We start from the raw sequence: 22,436 nt of genomic DNA on the forward strand, positions 1-22,436 counted from the left end.
AATGATGATAAGGAGACATGTTATTTGATAATCTGAAAAATCATAAAAATGATTCTTAAAGCAAGAAAAAGCAGCAAAGAACAAAGCTTGCAGAAAAAAAATAGCAAAAAAAATAGAAAAAGAAAAAGCAAGTAGAAAAAGCCAAAAGCTCTTAAAACCAAAAGGCAAGAGCAAAAAGCCAATAACCCTTAAAACCAAGAGGCAAGGGTAAATAAAAAGGATCCCAAGGCTTTGAGCATCAGTGGATAAGAGGGCCTAAAGGAATAAAATCCTAGCCTAAGCGGCTAAACCAAGCTGTTCCTAACCATGTGCTTGTGGCGTGAAGGTGTCAAGTGAAAACTTGAGACTGAGCGGTTAAAGTAAAGGTCCAAAGCAAAAGAAGAGTGTGCTTAAGAACCCTGGACACCTCTAATTGGGGACTTTAGCAAAGCTGAGTCACAATCTGAAAAGGTTCACCCAGTTATGTGTCTGTGGCATTTATGTATCCGGTGGTAATACTGGAAAACAAAGTGCTTAGGGCCACGGCCAAGACTCATAAAGTAGCTGTGTTCAAGAATCATCATACTGAACTAGGAGAATCACTAACACTATCTGAACTCTGAGTTCCTATAGATGCCAATCATTCTGAACTTCAATGGATAAAGTGAGATGCCAAAACTATTCAAGAGGCAAAAAGCTACAAGTCCCGCTCATCTGATTGGAGCTATGTTTCATTGATAGTTTGGAATTTATAGTATATTCTCTTCTTTTTATCCTATTTGATTTTCAGTTGCTTGGGGACAAGCAATAATTTAAGTTTGGTGTTGTGATGAGCGGATAATTTATACGCTTTTTGGCATTATTTTTAGTATGTTTTTAGTAGAATCTAGTTACTTTTAGGGATGTTTTTATTAGTTTTTATGTTAAATTCACATTTCTGGACTTTAGTATGAGTTTGTGTGTTTTTCTGTGATTTCAGGTATTTTCTGGCTGAAATTGAGGGACTTGAGCAAAAATCAGATGCAGAGGTTGAAGAAGGACTGCTGATGCTGTTGGATTCTGACCTCCCTGCACTCAAAGTGGATTTTCTGGAGTTAAAGAACTCAACATGGCGCGCTTCTAATTGCGTTGGAAAGTAGACATCCAGGGCTTTCCAGAAATATATAATAGTCCATACTTTGGCCGAGTTTAGATGACGTAAATGGGCGTTGAACGCCAGTTCTACGCTGCAGTCTGGAGTTAAACGCCAGAAACACGTCACAAGCCAGAGTTGAACGCCAGAAATACGTTACAAACTGGAGTTCAACTCCAAAAGAAGCCTCTGTACGTAGAAAGGTAAAGCTCAGCTCAAGCACACACCAAGTGGGCCCCAGAAGTGGATTTATGCATCAATTACTTACTTCTGTAAACCCTAGTAATTAGTTTAGTATAAATAGGACTTTTTACTATTGTATTAGACATCTTGGGATGTCTAGTTCTTAGATCATGGGGGCTAGCCATTCGGCCATGCCTGAACCTTTCACTTATGTATTTTTCAACGGTAGAGTTTCTACACTCCATAGATTAAGATGTGGAGCTCTGCTGTTCCTCATGAATTAATGCAAAGTACTACTGTTTTTCTATTCAATTCAACTTATTCCGCTTCTAAGATATTCATTCGTGCTTCAATATGAATGTGATGAACGTGACAATCATCATCATTCCCCCACGAACGTGTGCCTGACAACCACTTCCGTTCCACCTTAGATTGAATGATTATCTCTTGGATCTCTTAATCAGAATCTTCGTGGTGTAAGCTAGATTGATGGCGGCATTCATGAGAATCCGGAAAGTCTAAACCTTGTCTGTGGTATTCCAAGTAGGATTCTGGGATTGAATGACTGTGACGAACTTCAAACTCGCGAGTGCTGGGCGTAGTGACAGACGCAAAAGGAGGGTGAATCCTATTCCAGTATGATCGAGAACCTCAGATGATTAGCCGTTCTGTGACAGAGCATTTGGACCATTTTCACAAGAGGATAGGATGCAGCCATTGACCACGGTGATGCCTCCAGATGATTAGCCATGCAGTGACAGCGCATCGGATCATTTTCACAGAGAGGATGAAAAGTAGCCATTGACAATGGTGATGTCCTTACATAAAGCCAGCCATAGAAAGGAGTAGGACTGATTGGATGAAGACAGCAGGAAAGCAGAAGTTCAGAGGGACGAAAGCATCTCTATACCTTTATCTGAAATTCTCACCAATGATATACATAAGTATTTCTATTTTTATTTTCTATCTATTTATTATTTATTTTCGAAAACTCCATAATCAATTATTATCCGCCTGACTGAGATTTACAAGATGACCATAGCTTGCTTCATACCAACAATCTCCGTGGGATCGACCCTTACTCACGTAAGGTTTTATTACTTGGACGACCCAGTGCACTTGCTAGTTAGTTGTATCGAAGTTGTGAATGAAAAACAATTTATTAAGACGTGCGTACAGAGTATTTGGCGCCGTTGCCTGACATCACAATTTCGTGCACCAAAGAACTACATAGCATTTTCACCCCGTATGTTTATATGTGTTCTTGGAGGATAGATTTGCCCTTGACCAAGTAGATAGATGATTTTACCTTAGTTGCATGCATTCATTTAGGAATTTGCATTTCATAAACCCTTTCTTACCATGATCTTTGGGCTTTTTATTTTAAGCATGAGGACATGCTTGGTTTAAGTGTGGGGAGATTTGATAAAACCCAATTTTGTGGTTTATATTGTGTAGAATTTGGGGGGGGGGGGTTTGTCAATATTTCTCACACTTATTCACTCGAATTGCATGGTTTTGTGTTTTCTTCCCAATATTGCTTCATGATGAAAAATATGCTTATTTTGCCTTAAAATTGCTATATTTTAATCCTCTTTTATTGCCATTCGATGCCGTGACGTATTTGTTGAGTGATTTCAGAATTTAAAGGGCAAGGATGGCCTAGAAGAGAGAAAGAAAGCATGCACAAAAGGAAGGAACATGAAGATTTGGATTTTGGGAACTTCAGCATCGACGCGCACACACACTTCATGCGCACGCGTGGATGAGGGCAGCTAGAAGTGGCGCGCAAGGATGGACGCATCCGCGCAGATCAGAGAAATCCCACCGGTACGCAAGCGTACATGGTGCGCACGCACGCATGGCGCGCACGCGCGGAAAGCTGCACGTGACCTCATTAAAGGAAATCGTGCCTGGCGATTTCTGAGGCTCATCAGGCCCAAATTCAAGCTGTTTCTGCATGGAAAAGGCCCAAGGATGCTAGGGGGAAAGGGGGGATCAATCATTTTACACTTAGACACAATTTTAGCTAGTTTTTGGTTTTTTGTTTTTCTACAGAGAAAAACCCTTGTTCTTCTCTAGATCTAGCTTTTATTTGATTTTCCCTTGTTGAATTATGAATTGGACCTTGTTAATTACTAGTTTTAATTATTTTATTTGAATTCTCTAGTATAATTTTGTTTAGATTTTGTGTTAGTTTTATATTTCCTTGTTGTTTGTCATTTTATACCTATTTCATGAATCTTGTAGATCTTGATTTGTTATTGTTGCATTGATGATTTTCATGATTAATTGTATTGTTTGAGTGATTATATGTTGATAATTGTTAGTGGGTACTTGTTAGTTCCAATTTAATTGAAATTTGAATAGGTCTTTTATTGATGCTTACCATGTGTTTGATGAAATGTTTCCTTTGATTATAGAGTAGCTCTCTTTACTCTTAACCTAGGCTAAAGGAATTGGATAAGCTTGAGTCATTGGGTCTAATAGATTTGATTATTTGGGAACCCTTAGTGGTCAATTTGATAGCATTGACACTAGCCTACTACCAAGCTAATTGGTAGTTAGGTTGGACCTTATGGGTTGATGTTGACCAAACCATTTAACATATTTCAAGTATAGAAGTAGACTTAATGAGTTTGGTTCCTCATAATTATCAAGATATGGTTATTAGACAAGGATAGTGACCTCAATTCCCGTGCCTAGCCAAGAGTTGTTTTTATCATTCATATTTGAAAACCCAAAAATCTTAATTGCTTGTCTTAGTAATAGTTACTTGTTTCGTTTAGAATAGAATTACATTAGATGTTATTTTACTAGTTTGGGATTGATTACATCTTGCTTTAGTGAATTGAATTAGTTTCTTGCATTTCAAGATTACTTGCTTGTTAAGACACCTAGTTTAATTTCTCGCTCATGACTTGCAACCCCGGATTTCTAACCAATGTTGAAGCACATGTTTGTCCATTCTTTGTGAGACGACCCAAGGTTTGAATACTTCGGTTACTTTTATTGGGGTTGAACTTGTGACAACCAAATTCCTTCTAAATTTGATACTCGATGATTGTTGTTGGGAAGAGCTATACTTGCAACGGAATTTTATTGAGAAACTCTATACCAACATAGTCTCTTGAGGTGCATCAAGTGGTAATAACATATTTGTGAGGAAAAGATAAAGGAAAGATAAAAGGTTGAAGAAAAGATAAAAATTGAAGAAAAAGTTTGTAAGGTTTTAGTGACAGAAACTAACAGAGATTAGTAAACGAACTAGGAGCAACATAGTTAGTTCTTGAGTTGCGCCTAGGTTAAGAATAATATGAAAAGTTAAACTATTTCAATATAGACTTAATGAACCTATACTTGAGACATGCTAACTATTCATACCAAAATTTACATAAGCTTTAAATACATACGTTAAGCAGAAAAATTAGGGCAGAGTAGAGAAACGCAGAAAATAGAGTAACAAGACCAGAGTAAAGTGGTAAAGAGAAAAAGAGTAATATAGATATAGATAAAAGAGTAATCATATCTGAGTAAAGAGACAGAGAGAGAAGAGCAGTAAAACACACGAACTAATAATGTTAAATACGGGAAGTACATGATAAGGGAAAAACGATTCCACACGAAACTCACTGGCAAGTGTACCGGGTCGCATCAAGTAGTAATAACTCACAAGAGTGAGGTCGATCCCACAGGGATTGATGGATTGAGCAATTTTAGTTAGGTGATGAATTTATTTAAGCGAATATTTGGTGATTTGAGTGATTTTTTATTAACAGAAGCTAAATTGCAAGTAAATAAAAGTGCAGAAGGTAAATTGTGAAGAAAAGTAAAGTGCAGAAAGGATAAATTGCAAAAACTTAAAGTGCAAGAAAGTAAAAGAGCTGAAACTTAAATTATAAGAAAAGTAAATTACAGAAACTTAAAGTGCAAGAAATGTAAATTGCTGAATCTAAATTGCTGAGAAATGTAAATTGCTTAAAGAATAAAAGGATTTGGGTACTGGGATTCAGAATTGAATAAGAAAATGCAAGCTAAAAAGAATCAGAGAGCTATGAGATGAAGATATTCAGCTTAGTAGCTAAACAGAAATGGAAAATGCTTGAAGAAACAAACAACAGCAAGAAAACTTAGCTCAATTGTGAAATTCTAAAAGAAAAATTGAAGATCAAAGAAAAGCAATGAGATCAAAAAGCAGATCTAGATCTCAATTACTCCCTTGATCAATCAGAAAAGAAATTGCAGAAAAAATGAAAATTGAAAACACCAAAGGAAATTCAGATCTAATTCTCTAATTCTCAAAACTATATAAAAGAAAAGCAAAGATGATTCTCAGATCAAGAAATTCAATGGAGTTCTTCAATCTCAATCCAAACACCCAAAACAGAAATTAGAAGTTGCATAAGAAAGAAAATGAAAACAGAAATCAAACTAGATCTAGATCTAATCCCAATTCCCAAATTCAAATGAAAATTCAAAAGTGAAAAACTAAAATTGAGCTAAAGGTCCTTTACAAATCAAATTAACTCCTATTTATACACTTTCTATTTTGGTCTTCAAAACTTGGAATGGGCCTTTTAATTTTTGGATTTGAAGAAAGGTCAGTCTGGTTGGCTTTGGTTCAAGTGGCATGGGTCATGGTGTATGTGGTTAGCTCCCAGGGGAGCGTTCAGTTGGGTTTTGTAAACTTGGCGTTTACTTCTCTTTGTGCCAATTTTTGGTGTGCGCTTGGCCTCTCTAGCATTCAATAAGTGAACGCTACGTTCACTCTTTGAACGGGGCTCTTGCTAAGTATTCCTCCCCAAGGCTTGAAGCACGAAAATGTTGCCACAAGAGAATGCTACGTTCTAATTTCCAAACGCTGCCTCCTTGGTGCGTCCTTGGTCGCGATAAAGTTCACAAAAGTGAACGCTGCGTTTGAATTCTTGAATGCTTCCCTTGGTTTGCTTCGTGCGTGCCCAGCTTTCCTTGGTTCCAAGCTCGAAAAAGGTGGAAATAGTGAACGTAGCGTTCACTTCTTTGAACGCTACCTCCTGGGCATGTCTTGGTGCGCGAGTTTGGTTCCTTGGTTGAGCACTCCGTTTGCAATTTTGAGCACTGGCCTTTGCTCCCTTTTGAACACAACGCTTTATTGTCATGGGCCACGCTTTTAAAAGTGTGGCCTAAGGTATAAAGCGTGCTCCAAAATTCTTCTTTCCTCTTTTCATCATTTCTTCACCTACAAGCAACCAAACAACTAATCAAAGTCCCACCAAAATCACTAGATCTTTGCATCATTTATAAAATCAATTAATTCTAACATAAAACCTATGATTTTGTGTAAAATAGATGATGTTTTATTGATTTAAGAAAATCATGAAAATCCACTCCAATTACTTACTTATTGTGTAAGAAAGTGCATAAAACCTAATAAAACAATTGAAAAATGCTTGTAAAACTAGCATAAGATGACTTGTCATCACAACACCAAACTTAAACATTGCTTGTCCTCAAGCAAGCATTAAACATGAGAAGAAATGAAATAAAACAGAGAAGTATATAGGTCCTTATTTAGCAGATAATAGAATTTGAACCATGGGATTTTATGCAGACAAAAATGCAGCTCAATTATTCTTTGCTAATAAATAAGAAATGCCCTTTTTATATGATTCACTAGAGTTGCTGTCATATGGCTTTGCTTTTTGATTGATCCCTTTTTGGTTTTTCCTTCTTTCTTTTGCTTGGAAAGCTTATTTCTTAATCATAACTCAGTGTCAAGTGTTGCAGCAGCTTTTTGGCTCAATTTTTGCTCAACACTTCTTCACTACAGACACTTGGCTCACAATTCTTCTTAGGAACATTGATGCCCAGCACCTCTTTGGGTCACTAAATGCTTTGTAGCTAGGTTGCTCTTGATAATGGACTTTCGGTTGGTAATCCCGGATTAGTTAATCCAAGTTACCAAGTTTTAAAAGACTCCTTAGAACCTAATTGTCCAAGCATATCCTAGTACAAAAAGCACCATAGACATATGTCCTAAGGTCCAAGCTATTGGTGTCTAGCCTTATTGTTTGTTTCTTTGCCAATTCTTGGCTTTTCTTTTCTTTTTCTTTCTTACTTTGCATCATTTCCCAGGGATGTTCATTAATAACAGGTTTTATGACAGCAACTAAGTTCACACTACATAGAACATTCTATTATGCAGCTTTTATTATTGAGCTTATCATCCAATCAAGCAATTATCACCACAAGTCTTTATTCTAATTCCTACAACATTGGACAATCACTTTCTATTTTAAACATTTTCTCTTATTGATGTAAAAGGGAAACAAGACATGGTTTTAAAGTAGATGAGTGATAACAAGCATAATGCAAATCCTAATAATAATCTACCAAGATATGAAAATGCAGAACATAAAACATTTGGAGGCATATCATGTTTCAGATATGCATCATCCTTATTTAATTAGAACTATAAAAGGGACTCCACCACCTCTAGTTGTCGTGCTCTTTCCCTCTGCTTGATTCTCCTTTCTTCTTCTTCTTCTTGTTTTTTTCTTGGGGTTCTTCAACAGGGCACCTACGATCCCAAATTTGGTCTACTTGACCCCAGAGCCTAGCATCCTTTAATCCTTGTTGCATATGTGCTTTATTTTTCTGGGCTTTTGCTCTCTGATGGTCTACCAATTCTTGGTATTAAGCAAATGGCTTGATCTGTTGGTTCAATGCTGGCATGCTATGGACTACATAGTCCAACTTTGATTGAGTTTCTATATCATACTCCATTCTGTCCAAGTTCCTATGCTCTCCAATTGTATGATATATATTCTTCCATTGGTAGAGATTTTGGGTGTACTCCCCAAACTTGGATTGTCGTAGGGACAATCTATTAAATGATTCTTAAAAGTTTGCTGATTGTTCCCCTTGCCCCTCAAAAATTTTTGGTTGAAAGTCTCTCTGTTGTTCCAACATCTTGAGCTGGAAATTTTCTTGCTTCTCCATCATTTGATGCTGCCAATGCTCTTGTTGCTCTTGGGCTTTCAAGTACTGCTCTTGTTGTCTCTAGTATTGCTCCTGTTGTTGCTCTTATGCTCTCATGTATTGTTGAGACATTTCTTCATTGGCTTGTTGCATTTGGCTCAGGTCCATTGCACCAGGAGCTTGTTCCCCCTCCACTTGTGGTCTTCTCCTTCTTCCTTGAGCTCTCTCTCTCTTGCTAATTGTCAGTGTCATCAGTGATACCTTCCATGCTTTGCTTGGTGACCCCTCTGCTTCCTTTTACCTTCTCTGTATCTTCATCCTCAAAGAGTACTCCTGCCCTCTTGCACAGCCTCAAAATAGTGCTTGGATGACCAAGTCTACTTGATTTACCGGTATCCTCAGCTATCTCTTGAATGCTATCTGCAATGAGCTGTGGGATATTGATTTCTCCTCTCCTAAGTATGCAATATGTCAGAATTGCCCTCTTGATTGTAACCTCAGATGTATTTGCAGCGGGGAGGATGGATCTTGTCACTATCTCGTACCACCCTTTAGCATCAGGTATGACATCCATTCTCTTCAAGCAGCTTGGATTTCCTTCTGAGTCCCTTTTTCAGTCTTTGCCTTCAAAGCACAAACCACTTAGTATCTCATCAGGGTCATTTTCATCCTCCATTCTGTCATCAAAGCTGAGTTCTCCATAAGTTGTCACTCTTATCTGCAAGACTCTCATGATGGATGATGGGCTAAAATCTACCTCAACTCCCCTAACATAACTCTTATAGGGAGGGTTGTCCTTGCTTGACCTCACAGCATTTGCATAAAACTCTCTTATCATGACTGCACTAATGTCTGTGAGAGGCTCATACAAAAATTTCCATCTCCTCTCTGCGGTGATTCTTTTCATGATGGGATACTCTCCATCTTTCAGTCTGAACCCCATCTCTGGAATGACTTTCTTTGATTCCATTAGCCTATAATACCTTGATTCATGAAATTGAGATTTAAATCTCTTGGTATCATAGGTTGGTGGTTCAGCTACAGCTGGTTCTTTTCCTTTCCTTCTTTTGGAGGTTGATGAAGCCATGGGTTAGGAAAGAAGGAAGAAAGGAGAAATAAGGATGAAATTAGGTTGGGGCACGGTTATAATGGAAGGAATGGGAAGTAAGCTGTGTCTTTGAGTTGGAGAAGGATGATATAACGTGTGTGGGATGAATATATAAAGAAAGCAATGGTTATGTGAGATTGAGAAGTGCTACTGCCAATTTATAGGAGGGGAGGTATTGTTGGAGAGAAGTATTGGTTCGGTTATGTGGCAATGAAGGGTGAGGATTGAACAAATTATTGTTGAGGATCCATGAAGTGGACGGTGTGCATGTCGAGATGGTCGAAGACAAGGATTGCTTCTCCATTGGGTGCATGGCTTGGCCTCCTAGGTGCTGATTTCTGCAGCATTGAGCTTTCCAAGCATGCACATGTGACTTGCTTTTCCCTTTGGGACAATCATGCATCAATGAATTTTGTCCTTCTCTCAACCTTCTTCATACTTGACCACGTAAACCAAGGAAATGGTAAGCCAAAAATAAAATTTGGTACGGTGGTGTTTGTTAAGTAGAACGTAATAAAGAAAAACAAAATCTTCTATAGGTTCCTTATTTATGAAAAACTAACTATGCTTCTTAAGAATTGAACCTAATTTTGGTGAACACCAAACTTTCTCTCTGCTATATGCTTTATATGAAATCTAATGAATATCTATCATGATTAGTGTATTCATTGTAAGGAACACTTTATTTGCTACCATGCTACCATAAACTCATAAAATGATGCAGTGTATGGTTTATCTATTCATGAATTTGACCCTTTGAGTAAAAATGATTTTCTTGAAGTTCATAGCATATATAGACACCAAACTTAAGGTTTGGCTATATACTTAAACAAAATGGATGAGTATATATCCTAAGTTGGTTTTATGACCATTTATGCATGAAAGGCTAATTTGAAGTGCCTTTAGGCACACCAAACTTAGGAGTCAAACATATGCTTCAAAATGATGTGTGCAGTTATCAAATTCACTCATGAGAGCTCAAACTTATGCTAGAAAAACCATTAATTATTAAAATTAAAATAACAGTAAGAATATTAAATCATGGGCTGCCTCCCATGGAGCGCTCTTTTATTGTCACTAGCTTGACATTGGTCCCTTGTTAGGGTGGCTGATGATTGTGGTGCCTCAGTTTGTCTCCTCTTACTGTAAGCCTTCTTCCTGTACATTGATGGTCAATCTCCACATGCTCCAGTGAGAGTATCTTGTTGATGGTGTAGTAATCATCAGTTTGTGGATCTGTCTCCAACTACTTTTATATCAATCTTACTCTGTCCCCGTTTGAGAATCCTTCAGTTGGTATCTTCTTGTTCTTCCACCCTTTTGGAACCTTTTTCTTACTCTTCTTTCCTTTCTTCACTTGTCCTTCTTTCTTTGCAGCATGTTTTATGTTAGGGGCCTCCTTCTCAATAATCAATTCTTCAATCCCTTTCTGCCTTCTCTCTTCAACCTTCACATGTTCCTTACCCTTTTTTCTTCTCCACTCTTCATTTCTAGCTCTACAGGTGAGCTGATGATCTCTTAATTGGGTTTTTCTTTCCATTGTAAATCTTCTTCTTCTTCAACCCTCATGTAGCTTTTCTCCTCAACAGTATGCTGTACTTCTTGGAAAACATTCAAAGTGATATTCTCATCATTTACTCTCAAAGTCAATTCTCCTTGTTCCACATCAATAATGGCCTTTGTTGTGGCCAGGAAAGGTCTTCCTAATATCAGAGAGTTATTCCCCTCTTCTCCTAAGTCCAAAATTACAAAGTCTACTGGAAATATGAATTTTCCCACTCTAACCAAGAGAATTTCAATCACCCCCTCGGGAATTACCAGAGATTTATCCACTAGCTCCAATGACATCTATGTAGGCTTCACTTCTTCCATAGATAGCCTTCTCATCGTAGATAGAGTCATGAGGTTGATACTGGAACCCAAATCACACAGTGCCTTGTCAATGACTGTGTTACCAATGGTACAAGGCAAGTAGAAGCTCCCCGGGTCTTTAAGTTATGGTGGGAGGCCTTCTTGAATCACTGCACTACATTCTTGGGTTAAGATCACTATCTCTTTCTCCTTCCAACTCCTTTTCTTATTGATAAGTGATAAACCCCAATTTTGTGGTTTATCTTGTGCTTATTTTGGGGGATTTTATCACCTTTTCCCATATTTATTCAATGAAATAGCATGCTTTTGTAATTCTCCCTTGAATTGTGCTTAAATGTGAAAACATGCTTTTTAGGCCCTAAAATTGGTGATTTTAATTCACTTTAATTCCATTCGATACCTTGATATGTTTGTTAAGTGATTTCAGGTTCATAAGGCAAGTATTGGGTGGAAGAAGTGAGGAGAAAAGCATGCAAGTGGGAGAACTCATGAAGAAATGAAGGAACCGTAAAGCTGTCAAGCCTGACCTCTTCGCACTCAAATGACCATAACTTGAGCTACAAAAGTCCAAATGAGGCGGTTCCAGTTGCGTTGGAAAGCTAACATCTGGGGCTTCGAAATGATATAAAATTTTCTATACGTTACTTTGCGTTCAGGGGCGCGCACACGCCATGTACGCGTGCGCGCCGATGCTGCTCGTGGGTCCACTTTAGTGAAATCGCCCCCAGCGATTTCTGAAGCATTTTGGGCCCAATCCAACTCATTTCTGATGCTATTGAACCCAAGGATTGAGGGGGGAATGAACCAAGTAGTCATAGTTTAGTTTTCACCATGTTTTAGGTTAGAATTCTAGAGAGAGAAGCTCTCTCTTCTCTCTAGAATTTAGGGTAGTTTAGGTTTAATTTCCTCTTGGATCCAAGTTATAATTCTTGTTTTGATTTAGTTCTTCCTTTTAATTTCTTGTTATTACATCTCTATTCTTCTAGTTTTACTTGTCATTTCCTTTATTTTGCCATTTTTATGTTTATGAACAATTGTTGGATCTTAATTTTCTTTAATGCAATTTTATGTTTCCATGTTCTTTTATGTTAATCTTGCTTACTATTATTGATTTCTTGCTATTGATAGTTATGGGTTTCCTTTCATTCTTGCATTTTGTTATGTTTATTTTTCTTGCATTCTAGGTGTTTGATAAAATGTTTCCTCTACTTTTTGAGTAGTTCTCTTGACTCTTGGCCTAGGCTAAGGGAATTGAGTGACCTTGAGTCATTGGGTCTCATTGAATTGGTGGTTTGAGAACCCTTGGTGATCAATTTGATACTCATTGATGCCAACCCACTACTAATCTAATTAGTAGGTAGGTTGGGACTTATGGGTTGATGTGATCAAAGCCATTTGACGTACTTCAAGTCTAAGAGTAGATATTATGTACTTAAGACTTTTGGAGGTAGACTTAATGAGCTTGGCCTCTCATAGTTGTCAATATATGGTTTGTGGACAAGAATGGTGATCTTAATTTACCTATGTCTAGCCAAGAGTTCTTTTCCATTTCTTTTGTTAGTTTATCGTTCATTTACTTTTCTTGCCATTTATTTTCTTGCCAAAACAAAAAAATCAAAACCTCTTTATAGCCAATAATTGAGCATTTCATTGCAATTCCTTGTGAGACGACCCGGAGTTCAAATACTTCGGTTAATTCTTATTTGGGGTTTGTTACTTGTGACAACCAATATTTTTGCATGAAAGGATTATTGATTGGTTTGGAAACTATACTTTACAATGAGACTCCATTAGCTAAATTCTAAACCGTCAAGAATTCGTTCGTCAAAATGGCGCTGTTGCCGGGGAGTTGCAATGGTGTTATATATTGTAGGCTATTGTGAATATTGTGAATATGTTTGCTTTTTGCTTATTTGTTAGTTTTTGTTAGTCTTAGAACTTTGTTGCTTATTTTTGTTAGTTTTTGTTTTTGTTTGTTACTATGAATTTTCACCCCTTTGGCTATGAGTTTTGCTCAAATTATGTTGTAGGGAATGGAAGCTACAATGACAATATGCATCAAGGATGGAACAATCAAAAGTGGGAGGAGCCTCAAAGGATTGATCAACCTTATTGGCAACAACCCCCTCCGGATTCTTATGGGTATATTTCCAATCCTAATGCATATCAATCTAATGGATATGGTGACCCTTATTATGATTGTCAAAAACCACCACCATATGCCTATGAACCACCTCCTCAATATAATTTTGAACCACCTTACTCACAAGCCCCATACCACCAAACACCTCCATATGACCCTAATCCTTATCCACCCTACCAACCACCTTATGAGCCATATGAACCATACATAGAACCACCACAATTCCAACATAATTACTCTCAAGAACCACCTCAATATACACCACCTCCATACCCTTACCAAGATGAACCACCTTCCAATTATGAAACTTCCCTCCTAAATAATAGACCTTCTCTTCCACCATCACCTCCCGATGAAGCCCCCACGCAGGAATTGAGAGATCTTGAATCTCATATCCTAAGGTGACACGAGGAGGATAAAAAGAAGTTTAAAGAGCTAGGAGCCAAGATGGCTATCCTAGTGGAAGCCGTTAGCAATATGGCCTCCTCCCGACTAAGCCAAAGTAACCAAGGCACTCCCATTGACGAATGTGGAGAAGCAATCAAGGAGCATAGTGAGGGAGTGAGTTTAGAGCTTCAAGGTGTAGAAGAAGGGTTGAAACAAGGATTGCCACAAGGGGGGAAAGTTGAAACAATTGAGCCGGAAGGAGTGGTTGAAGACCTAGGAGATGTAGGAAGTCCATGGGAATGTAGCATTATAGAGCCCTCTTCCAAGATGCTTGATGTTGATGTTGAGGAGGGTGTACAACCTCCAAGGCATATCTTGATTGAAGACTTTGAAGAGGTTGATCAAAAGATGGATTCAATCATTGAGGAGTTCCTATCTACAATTGAATCCCCTCCCATTGGGCTTGACATGGAGATCAAAGAGGAAGATGCACAATCTCTCATGCCCTTGATGAGTAATGAAGAAGAAATTGAATTGGAAGTGAGCCACCAAGAGGAAGAGGTTGAAGTTGAGGAAAGTTGTAAAGAGGTGGAGGTAATCAAGGAAGAGCACAAGGGAGTGGAGCTTACAAGATCATTGGGACCACCCCTTTCTAAGTCACCATCCTACACAACATTCAAGTGGGTAAAACTCTTATCTCTATTCTTTACTTTCCCACTTGAATATGGTTTGATTTAAAATGATGGTCAACTTAGAGCTCTTTGTGGAATTAAGAGTAAGAGAGAGTTGTGTAGTGATTGGAAGCATCACTCTAAATTCATGATGGTTGCATGCTTAAAGTTGAATGGCAATGGTTGGTGTAGAACCAAATTACATGGGTCTAGGAGAATGTTTGGGTGCTTAATTGAGAATTCTAAGTTTCTGCCACCTAATTGGAATCATGATGATCAATTTAAAGATGGGTGTCAAAACAACGTGTGGGATCCCGGATCGCACAAGGAAAATCAACTTTGGGAGCTCATGGTTTGTGAAGAACTCCATCAACGCTTGAAGGTATTAACATTGAAGAATGGAGCTTATTGGAGATTCAAGCATTGGTGATTGTTCCAAGATGGATACAAGCACAAGCCACCTTGATGAGGAGCTCCCCATAAGTCCAACTTAAGGACAATAAACAAAAGTGCTAGGTGGGAGACACCCCACCATGGTAATATCTTTTCATTTTCTCTTTTGTAAATATTGATAAAATTAGTTTAAATTCAGATTTAGAGTAGTTTGTTGAGTCCATTTGGTAGTCTAATATGTTAAATAAGGTTTATTGGTGTTTGGGTAGATGTTTGGAGGTTTGGAATGCTTGGATTGGTGCAAGAACATGGAAAAATTTTGAAAAACAAAGCACCAACACGCGCGTGTGCGCACCTGGCGCATACGCGCGCCTTAAGCATTTTCGACCATCCACGCGGGCGCGCCTTAAGCATTTTCGACCATCCACGCGGGCGCGCCATGTGCGCGGACGCATGGATTGAAAAATCTCACCCCTCTATACATTGACCCGAGAATTGCGCCTACACTGTGCCAGCATCATGCCTGAAGCAAAAATCACCCGCGCGTGCACGCACCTGGCGCGTACGCGCCGCTGAAGCTAATTGCGCAATGCACGCGCACGCACGCTGTGCGCGCGCGCGCCGATAGCACCACCTGCCTTCCTGGTACATGTTCCAGAGAGTTGTGCCAAAGTTGTGCCTACTCTGTGTCCGTGACCTGACGCGCAAGCGCATTTCATGCGTCCGCGCCGATCGCCACCTTCATCAGACAAACGCCCGCGCACTGTGCGCGTCCGCGTCGCACCAAAAACAAAAAAAACAAATTTTCTTTTCTTCCATTTTCTTTTATTGCATTTGCTTATTTTCATTCCTTGCATTTTAATTTTGTTTTCATAGCTTGTTCTTATTTTCTTTTCTAGGTTTCTTGTTTTAACATTGGTGTTAGATTACTCTTACTCAATTGTTTAGAATTCCTTGGATTATTTTGGTGCTTCGTGACTTGTTTAGCATTAATTGTAATAATTGTTCCACACACAAGATTAGTGCTTTAGTCCTTCCTAACTCATTATTCTTTGTTTTTGTACCTCATTATCATTGAGTTGGGATAGGACCAATTGCTCTCATGCTTATCACTAATCTTGTTTGTGTCAACTCTTTCTTATTTGAACGTGATGCTTTTGAGTGTTCTCTTCATGCTTTGACTTTACTCTTGCATCAAGTATTAGTTAATATGCCTTAGCTTATATTGCCTTCTCACTTATATGTTGTAGCTACCATATAGTTGAGAACCTCACTCTTATTTGGCATTAGCCCCCGCCTATGTTTTATTGCCTTGATATCTTTGTTGTAAGCGTAATTCTCTTTCTTTTTTCTTTCCTTTTAGGTTGGCCACCAAGAGGGAAAGGATAAGCTTCAAATGGGGCAACAAACAAGTCCATACACACAACCTTTTGAAGGAGGTCATCAATTGTAGCAACCCATCCACCTTGCTATTCTTTGCATGCACCGAGGACGGTGCAAATTTCTAAGTGTGGGGAGGTCGTCCGACCGATCTCCATGGGTAACCATTTTCTTTTCCAACACCAATTTTTCAAATTTTGTCCTTGTTAGTTAGTTTTTGCATTGCATGATAGGTTGCATGCTAGTTAGAATTTGTATATATTTTACCACTTCTTTTTATGTTAGGACTACTTGGTTAGGGTGATGATTTCTTTTCCAAGAAACTGTTTTTAGGGCACCCTACCAATTTGAAAATTTTTTTTCTTGTTGAACTTGCTTGAAGAATTTATTTTGGAACATGGTTTTTGAGTTAAGAACACAAGCATGTGAGTTTTGAGCCCAATTGTGTGGTTACATCATATAACCACTTATTTTCATTCTTGTGTGCATTATTCTTTTTCTATAATTGTAATATTTGATTTGTTTGATTCGTTATGTCCATTGTTCCATGTATACATGCATTTATATGATTGAGGCCATCATTTCATTTAGCTCACTTACCCAAATAGCATACCCTTCATCAACCATTGGTAGCCAAATTTGAGCCTATTGAATCCCTTTTGTTCTTAATTATAGCACATCACTACCCCTAAGTGAAAAACAATAAACGTCCTTAATTTGGATCTTTGATTAGCTTAGGCTAGTGAGGGTGTGTATTGATGAGCGGATAATTTATACACTTTTTGGAATTATTTTTACATAATTTTTAGTATGATTTAGTTAGTTTTTAGTATATTTTATTAGTTTTTAAATAAAATTCACATTTCTGGACTTTACTATGAGTTTGTGTGTTTTTCTGTGATTTCAGGTAATTTCTGGCTGAAATTGAGGGACTTGAGCAAAAATCAAATTCAGAGGTTGAAGAAGGACTGCAGATGCTGTTGGATTCTGACCTCCCTGCACTCAAAGTGGATTTTCTGGAGCTACAGAACTCCAAATGGCGTGCAAACTGGCGTTCAACGCCAGAAACAGGTTACAAACTGGCGTTCAATTCCAAGAGAAGCCTCTACACATGTAAAGCTCAATGCTCAGCCCAAGCACACACCAAGTGGGCCCCAAAAGTGGTTTTCTGCATCATTTACTCATTTCTGTAAACCCTAGTAACTAGTTTAGTATAAATAGGACTTTTTACTATTGTATTTACATCTTCGGATCAGATCTTTGATCAGTTTTATGCTATCTTAGACCTTTATGGGGGCTGGCCATTTGGCCATGCCTGGACCTTCATCACTTATGTATTTTCAACGGTAGAGTTTCTACACACCATAAATTAAGGTGTGGAGCTCTGCTGTTCCTCATGAATTAATACAAAGTACTATTGTTTTTCTATTCAATTCAAGCTTGTTCCTATTCTAAGATATCCATTCGCACCCAAGAACATGATGAATGTGATGAATATGTGACGCTCATCATCATTCTCACTTATGAATGCGTGCCTGACAAACACTTCCGTTCTACATGCAAACAAGCTAGAATGAATATCTCTTAGATATCTAATACAGAGGACCGAGTCCGAGATATTAGAATCTTCGTGGTATAAGTTAGAACCCATGGACGGCCATTCCTAAGATCCGGAAAGTCTAAACCTTGTCTGCAGTATTTCGAGTAGGATTTGGGAAGGGATGGCTGTGACGAGCTTCAAACACGTGAGTGCTGGGCGTAGTGACAGACGCAAAAGGATAATAAATCCTATTCCAGTGACAGCGCATTGGACCATTTTCACAGAGAGGATGGGATGTAGCCATTGACAACGGTGATGCCCTACATAAAGCTTGCCATGGAAAGGAGTAGGAATGATTGGATGAAGACAGCAGGAAAGCAGAGGTTCAGGAGGAACGAAAGCATCTCTATACGCTTATCTAAAATTCTCACCAATGAATTACATAAGTATCTCTATCGCAGTTTATATTTTATTTATGCTTTTATTATCAATTCACCATACCCATTTGAATCCGCCTAACTGAGATTTACAAGGTGACCATAGCTTGCTTCAGGCCGACAATCTCTGTGGGATCGACCCTTACTCACGTAAGGTTTATTACTTGGACGACCCAGTGCACTTGCTGGTTAGTTGTGCGAAGTTGTGATAAAGAGTTGAGATTACAATTGTGCGTACCAAGTTGTTGGCGCCATTGATGATCACAATTTCGTGCACCAAGTTTTTGGCGCCGTTGCCGGGGATTGTTCGAGTTTGGACAACTGACGGTTCATCTTGTTGCTCAGATTAGGTAATTTTATTTTAGTTTTAAGCTTTTATTTCTTATTTTCGAAAAATACAAAAAAATTTTCTTCTTTTTTGTTCTTCCCAAAATAATTTTCGAAAAATCCAAGAAAAAAATGAATAAAATCATAAAATCAAAAATAATTTTTGTGTTTCTTGTTTGAGTCTAGTGTCAATTTTTAAACTTGGTGTCAATTTCATGTTTTTAAAATTTGTGCATTTTTTTTCAAAAAATTCATGCATTGCATTCTTCATTATCTTCAAGTTGTTCTTGACAAGTCTTCTTGTTTGATCTTCATATTTTCTTGTTTTGTGTCTTTTCTTGTTTTTAATATGCATTCTTGAATTCTTAGAGTCTAAATATTAAAAATTTCTAAGTTTGGTGTCTTGTATGTTTTCTTTTCTTAAAAATTTTTCAAAAATAAGTTCTTGGTATTCATCTTGACATTCAAAGTGTTCTTGGTGTTTCTTATGAGTCAAATCAAATTTTCAATTTAAAAATTCTATCTTTTTTAAATCTTTTTCAAAAATCAAATCTTTTTCATTTTTCTTTTATGATTTTCGAAAATTTCAAATTGATTTTCAAAAATCTTTTTCTTATTTTTATTCCATATTTTCGAATTCAATGCTAGCCATTAATGTGATTGATTCAAAAATATTAAGTTTGTTACTTGCCTAATAAGAAAGGTTCAATCTTTAAATTTTAAAATCAAATCTTTTTGTTTCTTGTTAGTCAAGTAATCAACTTTAATTTTCAAAATCAAATCCTTTTAAAATTCTTTTTCAAATCTTTTTCAAAATAAATTTCAATCACATCTTTTTCAAAAATTTAATTTCAAAATCTTTTCTAACTTTTTATCTTTTCAAATTTGATTTTCAAATCTTTTTCAATTAACCACTTTACTTTTTGTTTGATTCTTATCTTTTTCAAAACTACCTAACTAACTCCCTCTCTAATTTTTTGAAAATCCCTTCCCTCTGTTTCAAATTTCCTTTTTAATTAACTAATTATTTTAATTTCAATTTAATTTGATTTCAATTTCAATTTTCGAAATTTAACTTTAAATTTTATTTTTATTTTAATTGATTTTCGAAATTCCCTCTCTCTCATCTCCTTCTATTTATTTATTCATCTACTAACACTTCTCTTCCACCCAAAAATTTGAACCCCATCTTCCTCTCTGTGTTCGAGTTTTTCCTTTTCTCCTTCTTACATTTTTCTCTTCTTATACTTGCATAAGAAATCTCTATACTGTGACATAGAGGATTCCATATTTTCTGTTCTCTTCTTTTTTATATGAGCAGGAACAAGGATAAGAACATTCTTGTTGAAGCTGATCCTGAACCTGAAAGGACTCTGAAGAGGAAGCTAAGGGAAGCTTAAGCCTAACTCTCTGGAGAAAATCTAACAGAAATTTTCGAAAAAGAAGGAGACATGGCCGAAAATAATAACAACGCAAGGAAGATGCTTGGTGACTTTACTGCACCAAATTCCAATTTACATGGAAGAAGCATCTCAATTCCTGCCATTGGAGCAAACAACTTTGAGCTTAAACCTCAATTAGTTTCTCTGATGCAACAGAACTGCAAGTTCCATGGACTTCCATCTGAAGATCCTTTTCAGTTCTTAACTGAATTTTTGCAGATCTATGATACTGTTAAGACCAATGGGGTTGATCCCGAGGTCTACAGGCTCATACTTTTCCCGTTTTCTGTAAGAGACAGAGCTAGAATATAGTTGGACTCTCAACCTAAGGATAGCCTGAACTCTTGGGATAAGCTGGTCACGGCTTTCTTAGCCAAGTTCTTTCCTCCTCAAAAGCTTAGTAAGCTTAGAGTGGATGTTCAAACCTTCAGACAAAAGGAAGGTGAATCCCTCTATGAAGCTTGGGAGAGATACAAGGAACTGACCAAAAATTGTCCTTCTGACGTGCTTTCAGAATGGACCATCCTGGATATATTCTATGATGGTCTGTCTGAATTATTGATGAGCGGATATTTTATACGCTTTTTGGGTTAATTTCATATAGTTTTGAGTATGATCTAGTTAGTTTTTAGTTTATTTCCATTACTTTTTAGGAATAATTCATATTTCTAGACTTTACTATGAGTTGTGTGTTTTTCTGTAATTTCAGGTATTTTTCTGGCTGAAATTGAAGGAGCTGAGCAAAAATCTGATTCAGGCTGAAAAAGGACTGCTGATGCTGTTGGATTCTGACCTCCCTGCACTCAAAGTGGATTTTCTGGAGCTACAGAACTCGAAATGGCATGCTTCTAATTGCATTGGAAAGTAGACATCCAGGGCTTTCCAGCAATATATAATAGTTCATACTTTGCACAAGGATAGACGACGTAAACTGGCGTTCAACGCCAGTTCTCTGCCCAATTCTGGCGTCCAGCGCCAGAAAAGGATCAAAAGCTGGAGTTGAACGCCCAAACTGGCACAAAAACTGGCGTTCAACTCCACAAATGGCCTCTGCACGTGAATTGCTTAAATCTCAGCCCAGCACACACCAAGTGGGCCCCAGAAGTGGATCTCTGCATCATCCATCATAGTTTACTCATTTTTTGTAAACCTAGGCTACTAGTTTAGTATTTAAACAACTTTTAGAGACTTATTTTGTATCTCATGACATTTTAGATCTGAACTTTGTACTCTTTGACGGCATGAGTCTCTAATTCAAGTATTTCTTTTTTCTATTCAAACACGCTTGTTCCTATCTAAGATGTTCATTCGCGCTTAACTGTGATGAAGGTGATGATCTGTGACACTCATCACCATTCTCAACCCATGAACGTGTGCCTGACAACCACCTCCGTTCTATATTAGATTGAATGAGTATCTCTTAGATCTCTTAATAAGAATCTTCGTGGTATAAGCTAGAATAGATGACGGTATTCATGAGAATCCGGAAAGTCTAAACCTTGTCTGTGGTATTCCGTGTAGGATTCAAGGATTGAATGACTGTGACGAGCTTCAAACTCCTGAAGGATGGGCGTTAGTGACAAACGCAAAGGAATCAAGGGATTCTATTCCAACTGGATCGAGAACCAACCGGTGATTAGCCGTGCTGTAACAGAGCGCGTGAGCGTAGTTTTCACTGGAAGGATGGAAGGTAGCCATTGACAACGGTGATCCACCAACACACAGCTTGCCATAGGAGGACGTGCGTGCGTGAACAAGAAGACAGAGGAAAGCAGAGATTCAGAAGACAAGGCATCTCCAAAACTCCAACACATTCTCCATTACTGCATAACAAGTAACCTTTAATCCATGCTCTCTTGTTTATTTTCAATTCAACTGATAAACATAATTGACTTCCTGACTAAGATTTACAAGATAACCATAGATTGCTTCAAACCAACAATCTCCATGGGATTCGACCCTTACTCACGTGAGGTATTACTTGGACGACCCAGTGCACTTGCTGGTCAGTGGTACGAGTTGTGAAAAGTGTGATTCACAATTTGTGCACCAAGTTTTTGGCGCCGTTGTCGATGATTGTTCGAGTTTGGACAACTAACGGTTTATTTTGTTGCTTAGATTAGGAAAAATTTCTCTTTTTTGTTTAGAGTCTCTTTTTATTGTTGTGTTAGAATCTTAGAATCCTTATTTTCTTTTTAAAATATTTTTCAAAAAAAAATTAATTTTTCTATTAAATCCTGTGCCAAACTTTAAGTTTGGTGTTTTCTTGTTGATTTTTCTGTGTTTTTCGAAAATTTATTTTGGTTTTCTAAAAATTTTAAGTTTGGTGTTCTTCCTTTGTGTTCTCGTGTTCTTGTGAATCTTCAAAGTGTTCTTAAGTTTTCCTTGTGTCTTGATCTTAAAATTTTTAAGTTTGGTGTTCCTTGGTGTTTTTCCCCCTCAAAATTTTCGAAAATAAGGAACCTCAGATCTAAAAATTTTA

The 22,436-nt window shown here is 37.6% G+C and overlaps 1 non-coding gene across 1 annotated transcript; it reads right to left on the reverse strand.

Moving 5' to 3' along the window:
* Nucleotides 1-20,356: 20,356 nt before the first annotated feature.
* On the reverse strand, nt 20,357-20,464 carry LOC112739922 (small nucleolar RNA R71). The gene has a single exon (XR_003170857.1). It is a non-coding gene; the product is annotated as a small nucleolar RNA R71 (small nucleolar RNA).
* Nucleotides 20,465-22,436: the final 1,972 nt, after the last annotated feature.

Source organism: Arachis hypogaea, chromosome 13 (genome assembly GCF_003086295.3).
Source record: "Arachis hypogaea cultivar Tifrunner chromosome 13, arahy.Tifrunner.gnm2.J5K5, whole genome shotgun sequence".
NCBI lineage: Eukaryota > Viridiplantae > Streptophyta > Magnoliopsida > Fabales > Fabaceae > Arachis > Arachis hypogaea.